The following is a 6000-nucleotide window of genomic DNA, read 5'->3' as shown; positions in this document are numbered from 1 at the left end:
TCGACAGTCAGTTAAAGTAACGCAGTGCCCTGTCTCCAAAAAAAATTGCCTGGTCATGAAGGGGGAGGTAAATCTTCAAGTGGTTAAAAAAGTTGTGAAGTTTGGAGGAAAGTTCTCTTTTTCCTATTAACATCATGTAAGTGTAAGCGGATCATGTGAGACTGGCTCTCAGAAAGAGGCTTGGAATTCATCTAGGAATAGGGAAGTGAAGCAGAATGAGTGAGTGTGAAATCCGAGAAGCGGAAAATTATAACTTGAGACTGGATCTCAGAACGAGGCTTGGAACTCAGCAAAACAAGGAAGTGGAACAGAATGAGGTTGAAAGAAGCGTGCAATCATGTGATTTCAAAACGAGGCTTGGTTTCTATACAGGGACTGGGAAGTGAAACAGAACGCATGGGCTGATGAGAGGCTGTTAGAGATTGTGTATTACTAAGTGACGTGAAGTAGGAAGTCGCTGGAAAAGGTAGAGTGATTCCATGCCTGTGGGCGGGACTTGAAGGTAGATTTCCCGCGCTGTATGGATCGTACTTTGGGAATTATTATTACACATTGCTAGTAGATCGGTGAGTGTATATGAGTTCTACCAGCCTACACATCCAGTCTTCTGAAATATCAGACACTAGGGACATATATTCGCAATGTGAACAATGAATGTCGGATAATGGCTGGGCTTACACTGTCGTGGGGTCTTAATGTGTGTGCTGTAAAGCACACCTATTCACAACAATGTGAGTTTAGCCTAAGGGCTAAGGCTGACCATACAGTATGCAATCTGATTGTACAAGGTGCTTTAGATCGACTATTTACTCTGTCATGCAAAGGACTGCCTGATTTGCTATATATTGAATATTTTTTTTTACGTGTGTCCTCATTACCTAGTTTTTGTAAATCTAAATGAGCTTGTACAGAATTTTTTTATATGGCCAGATTAACCACTTGACCTCCAGAAGGTTTACCCCCGACTTTTATAACGGGACTGCGGTGGACATTGAGTGCCCAACACCTGCAGATTGGCTTCTGCTGTGACTATTCACAGCAGAACTGTTAAGCATCCCGCTGGCAGCACGTGCATGCCCCCAGCAGGCCAAAGTGCAGGATCACTGTGTGTGTGTATGTGTATGTGTATATATATATATATATATATATATATATATATATATATATATATATATATATATATATATATATATACATATACATACAGAGCTTTTTTTCTCAAGAAATAGGTGCAGGAACTCAACCACGACCTCATTCAAATTTTGCAAACAGTAGAAGGGTCTTAAAGGGGCATTAAATACCAGAATTGCATTAATACAGAGTGTAGAGTTCAAGGAGTTACACACAGAGTGCAGAGCTGTCACTTATAACCACAGAAACCAGACTTCTGTGTTTACAAGTGATTGTGGTGAGCAGGCGCTAAAGGTGGTGGAACTGAGTTCCCCCAAGTTCCCCCTGAAAAAAAGCCCTGTGTGTGTGTGTGGGAACGCCTGGTGTAAGGGGGGACCCCGCTGGAAACGCCTGGTGTAAGGGGGGACCCCGCTGGAAACGCCTGGTGTAAGGGGGGACCCCGCTGGAAACGCCTGGTGTAAGGGGGGACCCCGCTGGAAACGCCTGGTGTAAGGGGGGACCGGCACTGGTTCCACGTAACCAGCGTGGAACGCAAATGACGCCGACAGATTTATATGGGGGGGTGTTCTGGCATTCAGTTTTTGAGAATCATGAGAGAATCGTGATCTTTACTCTAAGCAAAAGAATCGTGATTCTCATTTTGTCCAGAATCGTGCAGCCCTAATATATATATAAATAAATAAAATGTAGCCGCGCTGACCCAACCTGAAAATTAAAATAAATCAAAATAATCCACATACAAAATGGTTGTAAATATAACCACAATGATACACCACCAAGTGTAATGTGATCAATAAGCTTGATGAGTAATCTGTCAGACCACAATGTGCAAAATGTTCAATGATAAGTCCAATATAAAGTAAAGATCAAACAGCAAAAATTCTTGAATAAATAAGTGACAATGGTAATAAATTCCACCACCACCAAGAAGTGCTGACACCTTAAAGGGGAGTTCCAGCCTTTTTTATGTTTATTAAAAGTCAGCAGCTACAAAAAGTGTAGCGCGGCCGCCCGAAGCTTCGCTCGTCTCTCTGCCGGCGCCTCCATTCTAACTGTGGGCACCCGGCCATGACAGCTTTCGGCTTCACTGCCGGGCACTCACTGCGCATGCTCGAGCAGCCCTGCGCTCCCTGAGTGGACAGGCGATCGCCTGGGACCTGCCACGTGTCCCAGGTGATCGCCTACAGGGAGGGGCCGCCTAAGGCGATATGACGAGTCGCCTAAGCGGTCCCTGGGAGGAAGTGGGACAGGAAATCCCACTCCTACTGAAGCCCCCACTCCCCTCCCCCAAAAATGACATGCCAAATGGGGCATGTAAGGGGCAAGCACTTTTGGGTGGAACGCCGCTTTAAGGATTGCACGCTTACCATGTGGTATATAAAAAAACTCTGCGCTGCCTGTAAGCGACTAGCAGCTAACATGGCTAATTGGATAATAGCTGTAAACAAAGGTGAATAAAAGTGTAGCTCTTGAATGAATATAGCAGAAAATTAACTGTAGATGTTAAAAACATGAACCCAAAGAGTAAAGAATTCACTATAATAATAAAACAACGTGAAAATGCAGTGCAAACATGAATCTACACAGAACACATATGAATAGCTTTAAGGTCCATGTATGGTAGATATAAACGTGAAACGGTCCACTGTGTGTCCACACGGAAAATATGAAACTGGAACACCAACGACTTCAAAATGGTGAACAAGAACTGTTGTATCTGTTTGTGATGATCCACCGCCGATTAAAAGTGCAGGCTTACCGGATGTATTGGGGAACATACGTTTCCGTGAGTCTAATAAGGCATATATTGTTGAAACCAACAGGGTGGAAACTAGGAACTCCTCAGTGGTTGAACTGTAAGGGATCCAGACATCCGTGAGAACACAATCTGTACAATCCACAGAAATGGATAATTCAACAGTGGATGGTATCAACACTCGCGCCAACGATGCACTGGTTAATGGGGAATAAGAGAAGAAAAAAGTCCATATCACGTGATTCCATATAATAAATTAGTGCAGAAAATTATTAAACTGGTAAACTCACATTTAGCAGGAAAATTTTGAACGCTTAGATTAAAATATGGCAACAGTGGAATCGTCCTGATTTGGACGATTCCACTGTTGCTATATTTTAATCTAAGCGCATATTTAGAACACACTGAGGGAACATATTAAACTCCTTGATTGCCCCCTAGTGTTAACCCCTTCCCTACCAGTGACATTTATACAGTAATCAGTGGCTATTTTTAGCTCTATAAATGTCACTGGTCCCAAAAAAAGTGTCCAATCTGTCCTCCGCAAAGTCGCAGTCCCGATTAAAAATCACAGATCACCGCCATTGCTAGTAATAAAAATGCCATAAATCTATCCCCTATTTTGTAGACGCTATAACTTTTGCGCAAACCAAAATAGAATACATATTGGCCATAACCAAGTTTTCTCTTATCCATGGACAGACACAACTCCTTAAATCTTGACAAGTGGGTTATGTTCCCTGTTTACAGGAGAGGACTAGGCAGAAACATGTTGGATAATTAAATACATGTTACATTAACAGAGTTGAACAGCCCCGCCCAGGGGGCGGTACCTCCAGACATAACCCTCCTCACTGTAGCATGCAGCCTCAGTTTCGTTCTGCCTAGCAAGGAGAAGGATGTATGGCTCCCTTTGGGCCCAGCGCCCTGATGAGAAATTTTATTTAATTTTATTTTATTTAACTTTTTCTTATTTAACTTTTTCTTTAACAATCTTCTTTCAACTGTTGGCTGAGAGACAGGCTGGATAATATAGATCCTTGTAGTCTACTCAGTCGGACCAGCAAGTGTGGGCACACCTTTGCAAAGAGGCTGGGTCTGCCACACCATACCCCATGACTCCTGGGGTGGCCGGTGAGCTTTGCTCCGAGGTCCACATATGATTGGGCTGTGGTGTTGTCTCACTCACAGTGGACCGGGCTGACAGCTTCCTCCATTGCGGTTGTAGTTCTGTCAGGAATGCGTCAGCGAGTCCTCGCTCGGACGGGTAAGTACAGTCCCTCCCGCTTAGATGGGTTGGTACGGCTGGGCATTCCTGGGGTTCGGGGGTCCTCTTCTCTTCTAACATTGCCGCTGTCAGGGGGGGCGCCTTCCTGAGGGGACTGTTATCTGGCCTGTGTTTTTTTTTCTTTTTTGTATGGGGCTTTCCTGTGAGGGTTTTTTCACCGTTAAAAAGCCCTAGGAGGCTTTTCCTGTTTAACCGCGGCATTTTGCCACAGTTTTTTGGAAGGTTTTTCAATGACATTGAAAACTCCCATTGGCGGCCATTTTGTCGTAGCCGCGCTATGGCGCAGCTTACATTGCGGTCGGCCATTTTCCTGTGGCCGCGTTCTGAAGGCCCGGCGGCCATCTTGGAGTAGTCCTGACCCCTAGTGCGGTATACGGCGCGCACACAGGTCCCTGCAAATGCCGCACAGTTACCTCATGGTTCTTTTCCTCTCACACGCTGTGTGCTGAGAGCGGATGGTAGCTCTGGGCAGTCTCCTCCTGAGGTGAGTCCCCTGGGTACCCCTGATCAGTGCAGCAAGTGGGTGAGAGGCCCTGAATAGGGTTCTAGGAGCTTCTGTTTATTTGTAAGGACAGGTGTGCATATTATACATACACACTATGTAAATATTATTAATATTTGGAGTCAGTATATGGGTCCTTCCCCAACATGCTGGTGGTGGCAGCAGGTGTTAGCACCTAGGATTCCCACAGAGGTTTTATTGTTAGTCCTGGACACTTTTGTGCCAGGGTGGGGGTGGACTGCGGACGGACAGTAAAAAAGTGCCCCCTTCCCCCGTTATCCCCTGGGGAATGCTCTGTTATGGAGCCATGGACCAGGTACCTGGGTAGCAAAAAAAAAAAGGCAGGATAAGGCATTTATGTGTGCGCTTCTCACTGCTGCATTTGACTCTCTTAAGCTGCATAGTGCAGCTGGGTTTCTGCCGAGGGCTCGGTCTTTGTTGGATCTCACAAATCAGACCGCTCTGTGTAGTTTTTTTCCTTCTGTGCCCTTCTTTGATAATTTCTAAGATGCGGAATGAGAAAAGCCGCTGAGGGCTTTTGTAGTCTCTCACCGCCGGGCAGTTCAGTGCCCCTTTGAGGAGAGCCTTTTCAAAAGGTGGGCTTCTTCTCCGGTGGTGGACCCTCCGGGTGTCATGTATAGGTAACCACTCTCCCTATTGCGGGAACCCCCGCTTGTATAGATCTGACTGATAGAAGATCCGAAGTACTGACCCGTTCCATGTTTACCATGCTGGGGTCTGACTTGCGGCCTATTGTGGCCACTACTCTGGGGTCTCAGTCACTCACGGAGTGAGCATTTTGCACCAGACAGTGGAGGCGCACCGACCTCTCTCCCGAAGTTATTAGGCTAGCGGACCAGCTGGTCCAGGGCCTCGTATAGGTCTGTGATGCTTCATTGAATGCTGCGCCCTTGTTATCCAGGGCTTCTGTTTCAGAATGGTTTTATGCATACGGTGGTGTAGTGGTTAAATCCATTACTTGGCAGCAAGAGATTCATTGGTTCGAATCCGGACAGTGACGCCAATCTGCCTGGAGCTTGCATTGTAGCTCCCTGTGTCTGCGTGGGTTTCCTCCAGGGTACTCCGGTTTCCTCCAAAGGCATGTGTGCATACACCTACAGTCTGCGGTGAAGGTATTGGCATCACGCAATCGGTCTTCTCTCCGGGCACCTGCTGGTCCGGGGCCTGTGGGTAGCCTCCTTCGAGGCGATACTGTATGCCCAGTTCCACACTCGGGTTTTCCAGGGGAAATACTGTCCAGGTGGTAAAAAATCTCTTGTCTCCGAAATCATCATATTCCGGTGCGCCACCTAGTCAGAGTCT

The 6000-nt window shown here is 46.2% G+C and overlaps 1 protein-coding gene across 2 annotated transcripts in view; it reads left to right on the top strand.

Annotated features, from left to right (window-relative positions):
- The first annotated feature begins 365 nt into the window (after positions 1–365).
- Positions 366–6000, top strand: part of RAD50 (RAD50 double strand break repair protein) — a 269333-nt gene continuing 263698 nt past the window's right edge. For both annotated transcript variants that reach the window (XM_040344638.1, XM_040344639.1), the window contains exon 1: positions 366–566. The gene's annotated coding sequence lies outside the window, so the exon portion shown is untranslated. The remainder of the gene's footprint in view (positions 567–6000) is intronic.

The sequence above is a fragment of the Rana temporaria genome, chromosome 3 (genome assembly GCF_905171775.1).
Source record: "Rana temporaria chromosome 3, aRanTem1.1, whole genome shotgun sequence".
NCBI lineage: Eukaryota > Metazoa > Chordata > Amphibia > Anura > Ranidae > Rana > Rana temporaria.
The sequence above is the reverse complement of the archived record's forward strand: the minus strand, read 5'-3'. Positions and strand labels throughout refer to the sequence as shown.